Source organism: Balaenoptera acutorostrata, chromosome 15 (assembly GCF_949987535.1).
Source record: "Balaenoptera acutorostrata chromosome 15, mBalAcu1.1, whole genome shotgun sequence".
In the NCBI taxonomy this organism is placed as follows: domain Eukaryota; kingdom Metazoa; phylum Chordata; class Mammalia; order Artiodactyla; family Balaenopteridae; genus Balaenoptera; species Balaenoptera acutorostrata.
The window spans coordinates 37,104,941-37,125,855 of NC_080078.1; the positions used below are offsets into that span (position 1 = coordinate 37,104,941).

Sequence of the window (20,915 nt, forward strand, 5' to 3'; positions counted from 1 at the left end):
CCCAGTAGACAGCGTACCAGATAGCTCTGAGAAACTGCTCCAAAGAGGCAGGGGGGAAGGTTAGTATATAAATGATTTTGGTGAAGGGGGAATACATGCAATCAAGCACATAGTTTTTACAGAAGGTTTCTGCTAGTCTCGTGTAGGTTACTGCTAGTCACAAGGAGCAGACGTCACCATGAAGGATTTTAGTGCTTTTCTAGATATGAGGAGATACAAGAATTGGGCTCATAAAATTGGCTCCTGAAAATATCTAACTATCTGAAGACCTGTTCTGCCAGTTTTTCCCAGAGCACAGAGTGCCTCATTTCAGCTCTCCACCCTGAACTCCTTTCAAGGGGTGTTGAAAGTCAGCAGCTGCAGCAGCACGATTTAATCTTTGTAGAGGTAGATGGCAAGTGCCAATGGAAAATGCCAATTTGTAGTTGACACCCTCCAGAGAAAAGGTTGACCAGCTGTTGTGGCAAATTCAGACCCAGAGGCCTCATAGCACACAGGCTGGTGCAGGTCCATTTCAGAAAGCCTTGTTGAGACATGTGACCACAGAGTCCTGTAAGACCATTTTTTTCATGTTTTAGATCTTCACATTTCAGGAGAAAATAGATTCTAACCTAATAACCACCTCTCTGGCATTTACTATGTCATCTCAGATAAATTATTCAATCTCACTAAGCCTCAAACCTCAGTTCCTTCACCTGTTTTGAGGGGATAATACTATACCCACCTTATAACACTGGGTGAGGATTAACCGGGCTAGCATATGTAGGATGCTTAGAATCATACCTGGCACTTAGTATGAACTCAATATTAGCTGTTACTAATGCACAGCAAATTCCTGAAGGCTTACCCTATCTCACAGAAAAGCCACTCGGATTATTACTGCAGGATGTGGAGCATGGGAATGTTTGCAAAACTACACATACCTTGAGATGGTAAGAATGAAGGATAAACCAATTTGCTAAGTTCCCTTTGATTTTAGGTTATTAACAGGTACTTAAAGCTAGATAGACTTTCAGAGTTATTCACAATTACTGATAGTATTCCTCCATTTCTTTGAGGCCTATCTATATTCAGGCAGAGAAAATAGCTTTTACAGATGGTATTTTATAGTCAAATACCAATTTGACTGGGAGTGGTGTTATAGGCCAGCAGAAGTACAGGGGTTCATTTGGGGCAGGAGTTCTTAACCTAGGGTCTAGAAATTCTAGAGCAGCAGTTCTAAGTACAATAGAACTTACTGTGATGGCGGCTACTGAGCACTTAAAATTCAGCTAGTGTTGCTAAGACCCACTAGGTAGTGGCTACCATCAACACAGTTCTGGAGGGTCACATGGGTGGATCTGGAGATTTTGTAAACCTTTTGATATTGTACACAAAACTGCATGTGTACATGTATTTTCTAGGAAGTGGATCCATGGCTTTCATTAAGTTCTCTAAATGATGAAAAAGATTAAACCTACTACTTTAAGACTGGGTGAAATGTAAGTTAAGGGAAGTAAGTATGCCCTCTAGTAACCACTGTTGATTTCACTTTCTTATACAGTTGACCCTTGAACAATGCAGTGGGGGGTTGGGGCGCTAACCCTCTGCACATTGGAAAATTCATCTGCAACTTTACAGCCTTCCATATCTGTGGTTCTGCATCCACGGATTCAACCACCAGTGGGTTGTGTAGTACTGTAATAAGTATTTATTGAAACATTTTCATGTGTAAGTGGACTCACGCAGTTCAAACCCATGTTGTACAAGTCAACTGTATTTTCTTGTCCTTAGCTATCGGTGGCTCCCTATTATGTAGAAGAAAAAAGGATTTTGAATTTCAGATTAAAAAAACCCTACTCCTGGTCTTAGTTCTCATGGGTACTAAATTCTGTCTCTAGAGCTACTTTCAGTCCTTACCTGAGTCTTATAGATTCCCTTGCACTCAAGGGGCGGGGTGTAGCTGCCTGTGCCTGGTTTTCAAAATGACATTTGATGAAATCTGCAGCGTTAAGAATTTCACATCTGTGCTCTTTGGCGTAGGAGCAAATAAGCAGCTCCTGTCATTCTGAAATGCTTTTCCTGACTCTCATCTTAGGATATCCTGGCCTCCAGGTTTCTGCCACCCTAAGCCTTTGCTATTTGCCACTCTCTCCAGTTTTGGTTTCTTCCCACTTTACTTGACTACAGTTTTCCTGTGATCTATGGCTTCAGGTTTGCTTTTACCTGTAACACATTACTCTTTGATCCCACAGTTAGCTTTGAATCCAAACATAAACAAAACAGTGACTTTAAGTGGCATTTCATTTGAAACACATTTTCTTTTTTAAATAATTTTTTAAAGGAATGAACTGGTTTTTTAAAAATTTATTATTTATTTATTTATCTTGGCTGTGCTGGGTCTTAGTTGCGGCATGTGGGATCTTTAGCTGTGGCATGCATGCAGGATCTAGTTCCCCGACCAGGTATCGAACCCTGGCCCCCTGCACTGGGAGCGCGGAGTCTTACCCACTGGACTACCAGGGAAGTCCCGAAAGACATTTTTTTTTAATTGATCTGAAATATATTGCCCTTTCTCCATGAAAATATAAGGCATTTTGATAAAATGTTCTGGAATTTAAATTTTCCTTCAGATTAACGTTAAACTAACTTGCTAATATTGTTCGGTAACGTTAATATTTAAACACTTTTCTCTATTTGGATCTTAAATCACTATTTATCAACTCACATTTTACTGCAGACCAGTAAAGTTTGTTAGATGTGAGGAAGGAGAGGAAGGGACACAGAAAAAGGGTACAAACCATAACTGCTCTCAGTGAGAAAAGGAATGGTAGGACACGGCAGGAAATTGAGCTGGAGAAAATTTTACTAGTTGTCCTTAGATTGCCAGAAACACTGTTAGATAGTTGTTTTGATTAATTTCAAGATAATCCACTTCTAGACTTCAGCTGAAACATATAAAGACATTTTTTGCTGGTCACCAACCAACCCAGTTCAGATACCAATTTTTATTTGAAAATCTCTTAACTGAAGATAATCCAGGACATAGTTCCAAAACTCCCACTTTTACCTCTCTCTCTTTCCTTGGGACTCAATAAGAGAATGTTTCTCAGCCTTAAAAGAGTCAGAATTTTAGGAAAATTACTTTACATTTTAGTCCTAACTTAGATAATTCTATTATCAAAATATTCCAAAGATAATATAAAGCTAATTTAGTTTATTGACTTTAACACAGAATTCACTGCTCTTCCGTAGACTGGAGGATGATGGCCTTAATTAACCACAAAAGGAGCTTTCTCCTCATTTTAGTTTTGTCCTAATGTTGAAAAACTGCCTGACAGAAGTTCCAGGGGAAATAATCCTAACTGAAAACAGAAATAGATATAGAGAGGCTGTCTGCCCCAGAAATCAGTCTGAATTCAGAAAAACCAGTGGTGACCCAAACTAACATGCCTCCTGTCATGGCCAAGATATCCAGTACCAAAGCTGGCCTGAGCTTCCCTGTGGAGCACAGAGAAGAGTCACGGGTGAAGGAATTGAAGGATTTCAAAGAAATCCTTTCAAATAAATGAAACAATGATTTGACTTCAAAATAGTTGGGTTTTCAAGGAAAGAAAATTTCAGTCTTAATTGAAGCAAAAAGCTTTGGGATCTACTTAAGAGTTTCTATCATCCCATGACTGGTTTAGCACAACTCTTTCCCCCACTCTCTTTCTCCGTGGGATAGTGTGACATGTTCAACTTCTGTTTCTTCTCTCAGATTTTGAGATCAGGAGAGAAAATGAAGAAGCTTCTTCAAAGCAGAAAAAAACCCTGTGAACTCTGCATCCCTTCATTGTTCCTTTAGAGAGGGGTGCTTCCCATGGTTCTATTTTACAAAAAAAAAAAAAAAAAAAAAAGACTAAAAACATTTAGAAAGTCAGAGGAAAATGTTTAAATATTAACATTACCGAAAAATATTAGCAAGTTAGTTTGGTTAACGTTAATCCAAAGGAAAGTCAGTGCTAAATCCCCAGACTTAGCAAAGCTTAGGTCATCATAACTGCTCTATAGAAAGAGAACCCTAAGAGCTCCAACATGGAAGAACCTCTCGACATTAGACCTACTGAGCACCAGAGGACTCATTCAGGAGAGGAGCCTCACAAATGCCCTGGCTGTGAGAGAAGCTTTCTTCATTCAGACGTTTATAGATACCGACGTCTCCACATAGGAGAGAGACCCCATGAATGCACTATACTTTATGAAAAGCAATTTGACAGTGTGTTTTAAGAATCTTAAAATATTTCTCCTCTTTTATCAATCAGTTCCACATCTGAGAAACAATTCTGAAGGGAAAAAACAAAATAAAACAGAATTGCAACAATAAAAATAAAGTCCATGGGCCTCCCTGGTGGCACAGTGGATATGAATCTGCCTGCCAATGCAGGGGACACAGGTTCTATCCCTGGTCCGGGAAGATCCCACATGCCACGGAGCAACTGAGCCCGTGCGCCACAACTACCGAGCCTGTGCTCTAGAGCCTGCGAGCCACAACTACTGAAGCCCGAATGCCTAGATCCTGTGCTCCCCAACAAGAGAAGCCACCGCAATGAGAAGCCCGCGCACCGCAACGAAGAGTAGCCCCCGCTCGCCACATCTAGAGAAAGCCCACGCGCAGCAACGAAGACCCAACGCAGCCAAAAATATAAATAAATAAATAAAAGTCTTTACACTAATATCCACCCACACAGACAGAACCTCCAATGGTGCCTCACTGCCCTGATAATAAAGCACAGATTCCTCAACAAGGCTGCAAAAACCATCACGGTGCAGGCCCTGAATTGCGGCAACAAGTACTGCAGTTGACTCCTGCCCCCTCCCCAAGTCAGAATTACTTTCTTTTGGGCTCCCTCAGTGCTTTGTTTAGAGATCATTTTTAGCACTTAACACAGTTCTTCTTAGCTGGGAGGATTAACTGCAATCATACTATGACCTGTGTCCTCTCCTGCCCTTCCAATATACATACATCAACATCGCACACATGACTAGAGTTTTACAAGATCGAGAACAGCGGTAATTCATTTCTTTATCTCTTAAAGTACCCTGTACATACTAAACATTAATAAATGTTTGTAGCTTTGAATTAAGAGATGTAAAATAGCTCTTGGAAACTAAGAACATGGAACATTGCATGGATATGCCTTATAACTTTTGAGCATTTTGAAAAGATAAGGGCAAAAAACAGTGTCCACCTCATAAGTACTATAAAGAAATATGTTTAAATATATATTTTAAAAATATATTTAAATATATTTAAAGAAATATATTTAGGGCTTCCCTGGTGGCGCAGTGGTTGAGAATCTGCCTGCCAATGCAGGGGACACGGGTTCGAGCCCTGGTCTGGGAAGATCCCACATGCCGCAGAGCAACTAGGCCCGTGAGCCACAATTACTGAGCCTGCGCGTTTGGAGCCTGTGCTCCGCAACGGGAGAGGCCGTGATAGTGAGAGGCCCGTGCACCGCGATGAAGAGTGGCCCCCACTTGCCGCAACTAGAGAAAGCCCTCGCACAGAAACGAAGACCCAACACAGCCATAAATAAATAAATAAATAAATAAAATTAAAAAAAAAACTGAAAACTTTAAAAAAAAAGAAATATATTTAAATGCAGGCTCTATACAAAATAAATTTTCAATAAATATCAATGTATTTTATTTCTAGTCTTTGTTGTTTAATGGTAAAAGTGTTTAAGGCTATGAGTTTTCCTCTAAGTGCAGCTTTAGGTACCTCCCATAATTTCTATATAAAATATTCTCCTTATTGATGATTTCAAAATAGTTTGTCATTACAGTTTTCATATTTCCTTCCTTCCTTCCTTCCTTCCTTCCTTCCTTCCTTCCTTCCTTCCTTCCTTCCCTCCCTCCCTCCCTCCCTCCCTCCTTCCTTTCTTTCTTTCCCCATGCAGCTTGTGAGATCTTAGTTCCCCAACCACTGGACTGCCAGGGAATTCCCATCATTGCAGTTTTTATTATTTCCTCTTTAAGCCAAGAGTTGGTCAACTGGTCAAGCTGGTCAAGAAAGTTTTCCTCTAAAAAAATTTTTTTTTACCGCATTGATTAGAAAATGAGATTCATTCTATTTCTTCTTTGAAAAGTTCATTTCGGTTTTCCTGTGGACTTATATTTTTAAAAATGTGTTAATTATCCCCCAAAGCCCTAGAAAACAAGGGTTCTATCCATAGGACAAAATCTAGAATAGTCTTGGACCTCTCAAGTATTTTTGTATCTTTGGAAGCATCTTTGGTGCTGTGTGAAGGGGAAGTGAGATGGAGGAGTTTAAGTTGCTTCCCAATTCTGCCTTCTGTTTTTTTGTTTTGTTTTTTAGCTTCCTCTTCCCTTGCTAAGAGTTTTTAAAAACAAACAACAAACAAAAAACTACTGTATGGATCTTTTTTTTTTTTGGATGGGCCATGTGGCTTGTGAGATCTTAGTTCCCTGACCTGGGATCAAACCCAGGCCCTCAGCAGTGAAAGCACAGAGTCCTAACCACTGGACCACTAGGGAACTCCCTGTATGGATTTTATATAGCAATTGTTAATCACTGCCTAACTATTAAAGCTGGCAGTAAAAATAGGATACGAAAGGACCTAGGAGAGGCTCATCCCTTTCTCTAGTTGAGACAGTCCTCCTTAAGATGCCATGTTTTTTGTCTCTTGAAAGCAGAGAAATCCTGCAGGGGCCACTTTAAGATTTTTTTTTCAATTGTGACTTTCCAGAATCTGCAGTAATTCTTTCACAGTGTATTGAGGATGTTGTATAGGCTAAAATCAAGGAAGTCAAGGAATAGACTGGTGAATCCACCTCCAAGGGGCTCACAGTATGGTAGGGAGTGAGATACAGTACACTTTGCCCTGCTTACCTAGTCATTTTCACATTCCCAAAAAACCATCCTAAGGGCCCTCCAGGAAACTTCATGATCTTTAGTTCTTTTTTTAAAAAATATTTATTTACTTATTTGGCTGTGCTGGGTCTTAGTTGCAGCATGCAGGATCTAGTTCCCTGACCAGGGATCGAACCTGGGCCCCCTGCACTGGGAGCACAGAGCCTTAGCCAGTGGACCATCAGGGAAGTCCCCCATGATCTTTAATTCTGAAATGAGTACACACTGTGAAATCCTCTCATATTTCTAGCCTAGTGATCTGGGCAGAATAATCTCAGAAACACCCAAAGCTCAGACTTAAGCCTCCAGGCTTGGCTCCCAGCTTCCTCTCAAGTCCCCTGTGAAGATGTAGAACGGGGTGGGAAGGGAAGCTCAGCTATTGGCCTCTCCTTAGCACTTATAATCAATTTATTCAGCCCCTAAATCTGGGCATTTTAACAACTGGAATGAGGGAAATTCTCCCCAGAATGATATAGGTTAGCCTCCGTCCTGTCTTTTCCAGTTGTCAAGACCTCCCAGAGGTCTAGCAAAGCCTATCCCCACATTTTTAAGGCTCCTAAAAAATTAAAATATTATTAAAATTGTGATATATTTTATGTATTTGCATTTAGCATCTTTAACACTCAACACAAGAATACGACTCGGGTGTTCTACTGGAGATAACTTCAAAACTCTAAAACTTGAGGCCCTGGGACTTCCCTGGAGGTCCAGTGGTTAAGATTCCACGTTTCCAATGCAAAGGGCGCAGGTTTGATCCCTGGTAGGGGAACTAAAATCCCACATGCTGCGAGGCCAAAAATAAATAAATTAAAACTTGAGGCCTTTCATAAATGTGAGACCATACCAAATGGCCCCAGGAGAGGCCTATCCATCCCTATTTTGCATTTTGTATTAACTGGGGCTCCTCCTAAGGGGGAGGGAGAGTGAAGGGCAGCAGCAAAGAACTAGCGGCCCTCACCTTGGTCTGGAGTGGGGCATACTTCCATTGCCCTAACTCCCCAGAAATACAGTTCACCCTGGACAGGGTGGCACTCCTCCTCTAAGATGTTCCTCTCAGGGTCCTCCAAATGCTAGAGAGCCCCCAACAATGCCCAAGGCAAGGTGGTAAAAGGCCTTGCAGCTTCCATCTTGTTGGCTAGGAGAACTCGCTCTAGAAGGCCATGAAAGACATCTGACTACCCTGCCAGCAATACAAGTAGATGGTCCAGAGATGCGTTGTTTCTTATAAAATATAAATAACAAAGTCAAGCAAATAGACACCATAACATTAATTATGAGTGTGATTACATAGGTATTTATGTTCTGTGTATTTGAACTAGTTCATTAAAAATATATCCATCTCCAAGGAAAGAGGCATAATGGCATGATTAGCAAGGTTATCCCAGGCAATCTTGCTGTTGGTTTGAAGCAAGGCTTGCACTCCAGCCTCTCCAGAAAGGAGAGGAAGAAAGTTGTAGGTTCTGCTAAGGCGAAGGCGCAGGAGAACACAAGGGGCAGTGAGGGACCTGGGGCCTTGGCCCTGACAGGCCTTCCTGTCGGTTCTGCAGGCTCTGAGATGCTGGGAGTATGCCTTGAACCTTTGCATTTTTTTTCAAGACCTTGCTGGCAGAAAAATAAGCCACTAACCTGAGTCTTCTTCCCAAAGGCTCCACTCTGTGTTCTTCTCCCAGAAACTCAGCGTTTGCCAAAATCCCTGCGGGTCTATCAGGCAACTCCAATGGGGTAGAGCTTCCCCTGGGAAGTAAACAGGCAGCTTGTAGGATTTATGTTATTCCCCAAAGTGCTGTTTTCTGTCCTTAGAGCCATTTTGTTCAACAAGGCCTGTGAGCAAAGGACTTACAGGGTAAAAATCAGACGAACACAGGCAGAACCTGCTCACAAGTTGTTCCATCCTTGCAGCTGGCTGTAGCAAGGGGGTGAAAGATGCCACCTCCTTAATTGTAAAGTCGAAGGGGGGCTCCCTGGGGAACAGGAGTCATCCCTGGAAAGGGAGGACCCAGCCTTTTACCATCAGTCAAGGCTTCTCAAGGCTTCCTGCAATTCCATGACCAGGTCCACACAGCCAATCCACTGCTTTGCCAACAATGATCACTGGCTGACGTGCTAAGGCACTGCTTCTGGAAACTACTGGTACTGGAATAGTTATAATCTAGACCAGTGTTTCCCAGCCATGTGCACATTGGAATCACCTGGGAAGCTTTAAAAAAAACCCTCTGATGCCTGGTGTGTCTTAAGTCTATTAGAGCTTCCAAAACAAAATTCCACATCCTTGGTAGCTTAGAAACAACAGAAATTTCCCACCATTCTGGAAGCTGGCAGTCCAAGACCAGGGTGCCAGTATGGTCAGGGGAGTGTCCTCTTCCAGGTTGCAGACTGCCAACCTCTGTGTCCTCAAACGGTGAAAGGGGTAGGGAGCTCTGTGGGGTCTCTTTTATAAGAGGATTAATCCCATTAATGAGGGCTCCACCCCCATGACCTCAGCAACTCCCAAAGGCCCCACCTCTTAATACCATCACATCAAGCATTAGGATTTCAGCATATGAATTTTGAAGAGACATAAACATTCAGACTATAGCACCTGGGTACCACCCCCTAGAGATTCTGATGTATTTGGCTTCTGGACATCAGGATTCTTTACAGCTCCCCAGATGATTTAATGTGCAGCCAAAATTGAGAACCACTGATCTCGACATTAATTTGAAGAATTAATAGGAAACTTGGAAAGAAGCAATAGGCCTGGCAGAGGATTTCCAAAAAGGCTGTACATTTGTAATGACTGATGAAAGACATGTGAGAGGTGGGTGTGCTCTGTTTCAATGAAGGTTACTATAAATCATGGGTCAGGTTGAATTTCCTGTTAAGAGTCTAAGTGTAGTAAGTTAAAGAATGGCTGCAACTTCATGATTACTTCTCCTATTGAGAGGGGGTGTCAAATCCTCTTCCCCCGAATCTAGGCTGGCTGTAGTGACTTGCTTAGGCAATAGAATGAACTGGAAGTAACTTTCTGGGACTTCATAAGAAGTCTTGAAGCTGCCATCTGGGGCCTCTTGGAATGCTAGCTCTGGGAACACCAGCCACCATCTAGAAAGTCTGGTTACCTTAAGACTGTCATGCTTCGAGGAAGCCCAAGCTATAGAGACATGGAGAGAGATGCCTAGTCATCTCCAGCTGTTCCAGCCATCCTAGCCCAGGCACCAGACACAGGAGTGAAGAAGCCATTTTCGACATTCCAGTCCCAGCAGACACAACAGGGAGAAGAACCCAAGAATCACCTGCAGACAGCCATACTGTCTGATGCCTCAGACACACAACCCCAGTCGATTACAGCCATTCTAGTGATCCCCAGACATCTGAGTCACCCTAGCTGAAGCTCCAGTCATGGGGCAGACATAAGTTGTCCCTGCTGTGCCCTGATCAAAATCCCAACCACAAAATCATGAGCTATTATAATAAAAAGATTGTTTTTACACTAAGTTTTGGTGTTATGCTGCAAAAGATAACCAGAACAACAGTAATACACGAATGGTCATGGTACAAGAATCAAAGAATAGAGATAGATACAAAGAAAATGAGGAAAATTTTCCATCACCCCCTAGCTTCACTTCTGCTCCCTTTTTTATAGGTAACGGTTGTACATCCTACCGGTCTCCTTCTGATGTGTTTACATATGTATATGTATTCATTATATGTATTTATCATGCTACATATATAATATTTTCCCAGACTTTTTTAACTTCACAGTGTGCCTCTGAAATCTCTGAATCAAGATGAATAGGCCTTTCTTACTCTTAACAGCTGCACAGTATGGCACAGTAGGGGTGTAACATAATTACTATTTCTTCTGTTGATGGACATTCAGGTTGTTTCCAATTCTTGCTTTAATGAACAATTCTGCAATGAACACCTTATAATGCAACTTTGTGTACATTCAATAATTTCTTTAGAATAGAATCCTCAAAATGGAATAACTGAAGCAAAGGGTATGTGCATTTTTCAAGTTTTTTTGGGGGGGGGTGGTAAAATATACATAACATAAATTTTACCATTTTAACTATTGTTAAGGGTACAATTCAGTGGCATTACGTGCATTCACATTGTTGTATAACCATAACCGCCATCCATCTCCAGAACTTTTTCATCATCCCAAACTGAAACTCTACCCATTAATAAACCCCCATTACCCTCTGCTCCCAGCCCCTGGTAATCACTATTCTATTTTCTGTCTCTATGAGTTTGACTATTCTAGGTACCTCACATAGGTGAAATCATGAAATATTTGTCTCTTTGTTTTTGGCTTATTTCACTTAGCACAATGTTTTCAAGATTTATCCATGCTGTAGCATGTAACACAATTTCCTTCTTTGTCAAGGCTGAATAAGTAAGTAGGTACATCACTCGTCCAGTGTCACACAGCTGCTTAACTGTAGGGACATTATTCTCACTCAGGCAGTCTGACCCCAGAGCCTGTGCTATGAAGGCATATAAAGCACTCACATGATATTTGGTATATATAAAGTGCTCAATATATGTTATCATTCATTGCTGTTCCAAAGCCATGACTTTTGGTATTTTGATACCCCCACCCACCTCCACCATCACATCAGCCTTGGAAAATATTTTTCTGTGGTCTTTGATGTCCAATTTTAGCTTTGACTCACATAGTCATTTTCTCCTACTTCCTGCAGCATTAAGAATTGTTTCCAGCTGCTGGCTTTGGTGGAGGCTTGTACTTGTGGGTGGGGATGGGAGTGGGGTGGTGTCTACTGTGCTTCCAGCTGCAGCCCCAGAGACCACGTGCGAGGGCACCCTCTATAGGACAGCAGGTGAAATGCCACCTGAGTTTTTTTTTTTTTAAAAGAAATTCACGTTCTTTTATTTATTTATTTATTTATTTATTTATTTATTTATTTATTTATTTATTTATGACTGTGTTGGGTCCTCGTTTCTCTGCGAGGGCTTTCTCTAGCCGTGGCAAGTGGGGACCACTCCTCATCGCGGTGCGCGGGCCTCTCACCATCGCGGCCTCTGTTGTTGCGGAGCACAGGCTCCAGACGCGCAGGCTCAGTAATTGTGGCTCACGGGCCCAGTTGCTCCGTGGCATGTGGGATCTTCCCAGACCAGGGCTCGAACCCGTGTCCCCTGCATTGGCAGGCAGATTCTCAACCACTGAGCCACCAGGGAAGCCCCCACCTGAGTTTTTTTTTTTTTTTTTAATTTACCATTTGAACCATTTTTTTTAATTTTTATTTATTTTTTAAAGTATTTATTTATTTATTTATTTATTTATTTATGGATGGATGGATGGATGGATGGATGGCTGTGTTGGGTGGGTCTTCGTTTCTGTGCGAGGGCTTTCTCCAGTTGTGGCAAGTGGGGGCCGCTCTTCATCGCAGTGCGCGGGCCTCTCACTACCGCGGCCTCTCTTGTTGCGGAGCACAGGCTCCAGACGCGCAGGCTCAGTAATTGTGGCTCACGGGCTTACTTGCTCCGCGGCATGTGGGATCCTCCCAGACCAGGGCTCGAACCCGTGTGCCCTGCATTGGCAGGCAGACTCTCAACCACTGCGCCACCAGGGAAGCCCCCCACCTGAGTTTTGATACTAATCTGTGCGTGAAGGACTTGTCCAGATACTAAGGCTTTGCTGAGCAAATATCCTTTCAGTCATTTTAGCTTATTTCAACCATATTTTTAAAATGTAAGCTTCTGCTCTATATCTTCAGGGGAGTTAAGGCATGAGCCCTTATGCTCTTGTTAAAGACTCTGTTGTCTGCATTAATTTGATGCCTGCAGTGTTGTATGTGTGTGTGTTTACTTTGGAGTTAGGTCTGTTCTGTGTTTCCTTCAGTATTGGCAAACCTCACATATTACTTGAAAACTTCACATATTTGTTTCTCTATGGACACAGACTGTTTTTTTTTTTTTATAAATTTATTTGTTTGTTTATTTATTTTCGGCTGTGTTGGGTCTTTGTTTCTGTGTGAGGGCTTTCTCTAGTTGCGGCAAGCGGGGGCCACTCTTCATCGCGGTGCGCGGGCCTCTCACTGTCGTGGCCTCTCCCATTGCGGAGCACAGGCTCCAGACGCGAAGGCTCAGCAACTGTGGCTTACGGGCTTAGTTGCTCCGCGGCATGTGGGATCCTCCCAGACCAGGGCTCGAACCCGTGTCCCCTGCATTGGCAGGCAGATTCTTAACCACTGCGCCACCAGGGAAGCCCCACAGACTGCTTTTTAAAAACCATTCCTAATCCTCTGCATTCCAGTGAATAATATTCCTGTTAATGAGATTTTTGGAAAGTTTTTATTATAAAAATAATGAGCAAAGCATGAAAGTCTTCCTCTAAGACTGAGCTTGGTATACTTTCTGTTTTGCCTTATTATTTTACACTGAAAATAAATTCACAGACTATGTTTCATGTGTCATAAAATGTTTAAATACTCATTGAAAACCACACAAATGTATAGAGGACATAGAGTAAAAAGCACAACCCCCACCTCCAATTCTACTCTCTAGAGGTTGCCACATTATTTCTTGAGTCTATCTTCAGATATTTAAATTTAAAAAACATTTTTCCCATTATTTACAAACATGGGATTATACTATCACAGTGTACGGTAAACGTGCTCTTCTCATTTAATAATATATATTGACCATCTTTGCACATTAACACATGGAAATCCACTGCACTCTTTTCAAGGGATGCAGCGCAGCACACGGGATGGATTCACCAAAACTTACTAAGCCGGTCCCCAGGTGATAGGCCATTTAAATTATTTACAGTTTCTGGTAATTCCCTGTCAGTCCAGTGGTTAGGGCGCGTCGCTATCACTGCCCAGCCCAGGTTCCCTGGTGGGGGAACTAAGATCCCGCAAGCCAGGCAGCCAAAAAAAATTGTTTACAGTTTCAAACTAATTGGCAAGTGTGGCAGGCAGGGGAATGTTCCAGAAGAATGACAAGGATCTGAATGAGAAGGTGCCCTTCACACCACCATGCTGGTGAATTCAGTCTGGTTATGTTTACCTGAGACTAGAAAGTAGTCTTGATGGGAAGGACTTAAACAAACAGAATGTTGGAACTAGAATTACAGCTAGACCATCTATTTGGATGTTCCTTCTTTTTCTTTTTCTCCTGCAGTAGATTTGGATCAAAGGAAATCTTTCTTGAAGGTGAAATATGTAAAACAGTTAAAAAGCAGGGGCTGGACTTCCCTGGTGGCACAGTGGTTAAGAACCTGCCTGCCAATGCCAGGGCACACGTGTTCCACCCCTGGTCTGGGAAGATCCTACATGCCACGGAGCAACTAAGCCCGTGCGCAACAACTACTGAGCCTGCGCTCTAGAGCCCGCTCTCTAGAGCCCGCGAGCCACAACTACTGAGCCTGCGTGCCACAACTACTGAGGCCCGTGCGCCTAGAGCCCATGCTCCGCAACGAAGAGAAGCCACCGCAATGACAAGTGCGCGCACCGCAACGAAGAGTAGACCTCGCTCCATGCAACTAGAGAAAGCCCGCGTGCAGCAATGAAGACTGAAGGCAGCCAAAAATAAATAAATAAATAAATTCAAAAATAAAATAAAAAGCAGGGGCTGCTCTAGCTGACGTGGGCGGAGGGGTGGGGGGAGGAGTGTCTGTCGAAAGACCCCTGCTAGATTTCTCCAGGTGGACTTCATAAAGTCCATGAACCCCCTGAAATGATATACTTAACTGTAGAACTGTAGATGCATGTACTTTTTTCTGGACACACACACACACACACACACACACAAAGAAAAACAAACAAAAGGGAATTCCCTGGCGTCCAGTGGTTGGGACTCTGGGCTTTCACTGCCGGGCTGGGCTCAGTCCCTAGTAGGGGAACTAAGATACCGCAAGCCGCGTGGCGCTGCCAAAAAAACAAACAAAACCCCAAAAAACAAAAAACACTGCCCTTATGGTCCATAACCATATCACTAGATTTTTCAAAAAGTATCATGCTACAGAGTAGTTTAAGAATCTGCACTCTAGGGTTCCTAGGGGTAGCGTTTGAATACCGAGAAGACGGCAGTGCTGGTGTTGGGTTCAATGATCCATTTCACAGCTCTTACCAGCACTGGAAATTACCGTTTACCCACCTCTCTCCTCCCCAGGAGATAAGCTCCTTGGGGCAGGGATACTGCCTGCCGTGACCACCCTCGCTGCTGCTGACACAGTAAGAGGTCCACAGTAGGCACTCGGTAAATATTCGCCGTAAAACATGAATGATCTATAGGCTTATCAGGGGCGGAAGACTGGGGATCTACGGCCCCAGAGCAGCCCCGTGGCGCCGAATCCCGCGAGCCCGGGGTCTTCACGTGCCGCGCTGACTCCACTTCCCAGCGCTGTGTCCGGGATACCAACAGCTTCGGCCGCTCCTGCTCCGCGCCTGGAGTGCGGCCGCTCGGGCGGGAAGCAGCTATAGGCCATTGCGGTTGCCAATCTTATCAACGGCGGCTCAGCCCAGCGCCCCCTTATAGACGTAGGTGGCGGAGGGCCCGCCCACCCGCCCTCCGATCGGCTCTTCATACTCCTGGAGCCTCCTGGGAGATGTAGTTCAGAGAGTCATCGCACAAATGCCGACGCCGCGGGTACAGACCCCGGGGTGAGTCGCGCGTCTCGGACTTTTCCCTCCCTTCGGCAGGTCCCGCGGGGTTCCGGCAGGGACGGTGTGCCGGGCGGGTCTCCACCCCAGCGCCTGCCCGCCTGTCGTTGCCCTGCGCAGACACTTCCCCTTTATCCTGGGGCCGTTCTTCCCGCAGACAAACCGCTCCTGCCCACCTCCGTAGACACCACCCACGACGTGCCAGGCGCTGGACACCAAAGAATGAAGCTGGCACTTCTCCCACGGTGCCAGGCGCGCTTGCAATCATTATCTCAGCGCTTGCAATCATTATCTCATTGAATTCCAGAAACGACCCGTTTGACAGACAGGAAAACAAGTTCAGAGAGGTCGAGTAATTTGCCCAGGTCACACAGGTCCTAAATCTTGGATTCCCATATCTCCTCACCACTCCGGGCAGCTTCGAAACTCATAAACAGTTCCACTGCAAGGTGGTGAACAGGAATGACCGGAGCACCAGGCAAGAGGGGTCAGCTCTGCCAGTGGGAGGTGGGAGTTGGGAGCAGGGGCAGGATTATGTAAACCGAACCTCAAAGGGTGCGGGGAAGGGAAAGCAGTTGCCTTTGGCTGTCAGGCACTGTATCCTCAAGGCAAGCCTCCTAATAGGGTCCATATAAACACTGGTAGAACAAAAAAAATTTTTTTTCAATTTTTAAAATTGTAAAATGTTGGGACTTACCTGGTGGTCCATGGTTAAGACCCCGCTTCCACTGCAGGGGGTACAGGGTACAGGTTCCATCCCTGGTCGGGAAAACTAAGATCCCAGATCCCGCATGCCACGCGAACGGGCCAAAAAAAAAAAAAAGTTTAAATACATAGGAAAATTTAAAGAGTAAAATGAACACCCACTCACTCTCCATCTAGATTTAACAATCAGAATAATGTGTACTGCACTTTATAACTTATAAACCCTCTTGCTGAAGGTTACCATAGTGCAAACAAAGCTCTCATTTGGTAAGCCGATTGGAGACCTATTCTGACACCCCTACTCCATCACCTGGGACAGGTCAAAGCCACCCACCGCAACCTACTTTGGGAAGCTGGCTTCCTCTCCCTGCTTTCCCATTCTGCTCAGGGGGTCGGAGGTTGTCCAGAATTTGGTTCACCCTCAGAGACCACAGTTACAGTATGTTTCTCAGAGGGGAGTTCATTGCCTGGAAATTCACTTTGAACTTGAATGGTTAGCCTCTCAAAGTCTCAGATTTCTCCCTTAAAATTCAGTATACTGGTGGGTGAGGGAGAGTTTGGGTCACAGTAGGATCCATTATTTTCAGTTCCAGGTTAACACAGGAACTCTTCCACGATCTTCTCAACAGGTCTTTCCATTCTCTTAATAAGAGATATGTATTAGGGCTTCCCTGGTGGCGCAGTGGTTGAGAATCTGCCTGCTAATGCAGGGGACACGGGTTCGAGCCCTGGTCTGGGAAGATCCCACATGCCACGGAGCAGCTGGGCCCGTGAGCCACAATTGCTGAGCCTGCGCGTCTGGAGCCTGTGCCCCGCAACGGGAGGGGCCGCGATGGAGAAAGGCCCGCGCACCGCGATGAAGAGCGGTCCCCGCACCGCGATGAAGAGTGGCCCCCGCTTGCCGCAACTGGAGAAAGCCCTCGCACGAACCGAAGACCCAATACAGACAAAAATAAATAAATTAATTAATTAAAAAGAAAATCCTTATTAAAAAAAAAAAAAAAGAGATATGTATTATATTCAAATACAGTAAACCTCCTTTATCATGATGGTTGCGGGGACAGGACTGAAATCAGCTTTGAAGCTAAGCTAATTATAAAATACTTTTTTAAAACTATCTTTTTTATTATAAAAGTAATACATATTGATTTTAAAATCCCAAAATGATACAAAAATGAATGTGGTAGAAAGTGATACCCCTGATGACCAGGAATGGAGAAAAGATGCGGGTGTCTGAGCTGTGCATCACTTAGGAGGAGAGCAAAAGTTGGACCCTTTGCAGCAGTTGCATTGGTTTTAGATTTGTCATGTCCCCAAATAAAGGCACAGAGGTACAAGACTGAAATCTGCTTTGAAGGTTACAGAGGTATAGTCACAGAGGTACAAGAAAGAAGAGTTCATCAACAATCCATTTTACTTGTTAAATCAAACATTTAAAATGCATCCCAAGGACTATAATCCTATTTTCACATTTCTTCATTTTAAATCACTGGAACCTCAAAAAATGGAAGTTTTGTGAACCTCTCTTGACCTAGAAAGGCCTCAGTGGCAACAAAACACTGCCTCTCAAGAAGTCCCTGCTTCAGAATTGCCCCTGTTGCAAAAAGTGTCACTGAAATTGCAAAATATCCTGCTGTAGACTGGAAAGCCCCACTTCCTACCCGATTCTGTCGTAGCTGCCTTAGTCTTAGCTTAGAGGAGTTTCCTGGCCAGACAAGACGGCGTCAGAGATCCCAGGAACACGAAGGATGCTTTGTGGCATTGCATGATTTCATCATTTCTGTCTCAGCAGTGGGAGACTGCTTTCCGGAATCTTGTACAGGTCCTGGTCCCAGAGAAACCCCAGTTAAAACCCTTCTGGCCCAACCTGAGAATTTCACACATCTGACATTTGCACCATAAAGGTGCATTTGGGTTCATTCATTTTTTAGGGAAGTTGCTGGGTTTGGGTATTATTTTCTCACCAGGATCCAGAAAACTGGATGCTGTCAGCTGTTAAACCCCAAACACTGAATACTCTGTAAGATATAAAGCCCATGGACCAATCAGACAATAAAATAAATTCAACCAACGAGAACTCATGGAAGCCTTGATCCCAGGTTGGTCATACAGAGGGGCTGTTTGTTCAGCCAGGCATCAGAATGCTGTCACTGACCTGAGGGAATGGTCAGCATGGCCCATTTTGAGCCTCGTTGGTCGCTGAAAAGGTGACATCTACGGTTAGTGATTAATAGTAAAATAACAAAGTATCATCATGCAGGGAGACAATACTGCAAAGTGGTTAATAGAGTGAGTTTGAACCCTGGCTCTGGGCAAGTCTCTAAGCCCGGCTGTAAATGGAGATGATGAATCCTGCACTGAAGGGATACTGCAGAGATTTTAGGGAATAATGGATATAAAGCACAGAGCTAAAAAAAAAAAAAAAAAAAAAAGCAAAGAGTAAGCATCGTTGAAGGGTAATTGTATTACCAACAAAACATCTGTAAGCCAAACATTTTATGAGGAAGACAGAAAGTTCAAACCAGGATATGCAAATGATGCCAACTAAGTGATAGAAATACCATTTTGCAACCACCACTCTAGCAACTGATTTAGGAAAGGATCATCAATGAAGGCTAACACCATGGGGTGAAAGATTGTGAGGGAGCGAGACCTTTCCACACACCGAGGTTCCATATTAATTACAAAGAAAAAAATGGCCTTTTACAATGGAGAGATCTCAAGGAGGCGTGGATGGACCCTCAGTCTAATAATGAGGAAACAATCACACAAATCTACATTGAGGGACACTGTGCTTGGAACGGACTTTTCAAAAACAGTAATGTCTTTTTTTTTTTTTTTTTTAATAAGAGGGCTTGACGAAGCAAGCCTCCAGGTCTGAGACCTCACCCACTGTCCCCACTTTATTTTTTATTTTTTATATTTATTTATTTATTTAATTTATTTTTTGGCTGCGTTGGGTCTTCGTTGCCGCGCGCGCTTTCTCTAGTTGCAGCGAGCAGGGGACTACTCTTCGTCGAGGTGCGCGGGCTTCTCATTGCGGTGGCTTCTCTTGCTGCGGAGCACGGGGCTCTAGGCGCCTGGGCTTCAGTAGTTGTGGCTCAAGGGCTCTAGAGCGCAGGCTCAGTAGTTGGGGCGCACCGGCTTAGTTGCTCCGCGGCATGTGGGATTTTCCCGGGCCAGGGCTCGAACCCGTGTCCCCTGCGTTGGCAGGAGGATTCTTAACCACTACGCCACCAGAGAAGCCCTCAAAAACATTAATGTCTTGGAAGAATTTTAAAAGGTGAGGGGAATGTGAAAGTGTTCTAGATAAAAGGAGACTACAGAGACTTGGCAACTAAAGGCAATGCAGGATCTCTGATTGGATCCTGGATTGGGACAAAAAAAAAAAAAGCTGTCAAAGACATTATCAGGACAATTGGGGAATTTGATTATGGAAACCTTGTAGTATTGTAACAACATTAAATTTCCTGAGTGTGATAATACTACTGTGATTATTTAAAATAATATCCTTGGGAATTCCCTGGCGGTCCAGTGGTTAGGACTCGGTACTTTCACTGCAGAGGGCCTGGGTTCAATTCCTGGTCGGGAAATAAGATCTGACAAGCTGCGTGGGGGCAGCCAAAAATAAATAAATAAATAAAATTTAAATAAATAAATAATAAAATAATATCCTTGTATCCTCATTCTTAGTATTTAGGATAGCTAGGGTATTTGAAGTGATATCTGATATGTTTTCAATTTATTATGAAATGCTTCAAAAAAACAAAAAAGTGTGTGCATGTGTGAGAGAGAATCACTAAACATGAAATGTAAACGGTTGCTGAACCTAGGTAAAGGGTATATAAGTGTTCATTGTACTATGCTCTCAAATTTTCTGTGGATTTGAAATACTTTGAACCAAAAAGTTGAGGATAAAAATCAATGTAGCAGAAAGACACAGCAGTTAACGGAGGAAGCAGTCAGCTCCCCCCATACAAACTCCATTAGCTTCGGAGCCACCGCTGGGGCCCCATACTGGGCTGCAAGCCCTAAGAACGCCTATGCCTTTTTCACCCTTGTTTCTCCAGCATCCTGGTCCAGAACATGTGTTCAGTACACATGCATGCATGACACCCTCCCTCCGGAGTCTGCTCCCAGGAAGCCACGGCAGAGTTAGCGCTGGGACAAATAAATCAGGATGGTGGCCCCAGGCGTCGCATTTCGAGGCCTTTGTGTTGCTGGAAGAACCAGACAACTGGAACTACGTCAACAGGGGCGACCCCAGGGCTTGTCTCCTGGCGGTGCCCTTCTGGCCTCACCTGCCTTCTTGGGCAGGGAGGGGCAGAGCTTGCAGGGCTGTATTTGCTGCTCCCCATCCCCCTGTCATTGGCTCCAGAGGGTCAATAAAACCCCAAGAGTCTGGAGGAGAGCAGTTGGCCAGAGGGGCTGACCTTCATCATGGTTCTCTCCAGCATGGGACCAGGGGCTCTGTTCACCCCACCCCCACCCCCGTATCCTGGGAGGGGAGAGGGAAGCATCTGACTTCCTGCCCAAAGATCCAGAATCTGGAATCCAATCCCAGACCCTTCCTCAAAGACTTATCCACCACTCTGCAGTCCAGCCCAAGTCAGTGAGAGCTGGGGTTCTGACGACCACGTGTCTGACAAGGCACTGAGTCTTCCCAGCTGGAAAAGCCTCTGAATCTGTAAGAAAGAGAACAC

General features: G+C 44.0%; 1 protein-coding gene and 2 long non-coding RNA genes across 3 annotated transcripts in view; 1 reads left to right on the forward strand and 2 right to left on the reverse strand.

Annotated features, from left to right (window-relative positions):
- Positions 1–16,255, reverse strand: LOC103000658 (uncharacterized). Its single transcript, XR_450942.2, has 3 exons — positions 16,205–16,255; positions 8,522–8,629; positions 1–550 (listed from the first exon to the last, which is right to left on the reverse strand). It is a non-coding gene; the product is annotated as an uncharacterized LOC103000658 (long non-coding RNA).
- The window catches only part of MEFV (MEFV innate immunity regulator, pyrin), an 18,491-nt gene continuing 13,060 nt past the window's right edge, over positions 15,485–20,915 (forward strand). The window contains exon 1 of the mRNA XM_057529879.1: positions 15,485–15,507. The gene's annotated coding sequence lies outside the window, so the exon portion shown is untranslated. The remainder of the gene's footprint in view (positions 15,508–20,915) is intronic.
- LOC130704940 (uncharacterized) overlaps positions 17,266–20,915 on the reverse strand; it is a 26,188-nt gene continuing 22,538 nt past the window's right edge. Inside the window, exon 3 of the long non-coding RNA XR_009005494.1 lies at positions 17,266–20,897. This is a non-coding gene — a long non-coding RNA (uncharacterized LOC130704940). The remainder of the gene's footprint in view (positions 20,898–20,915) is intronic.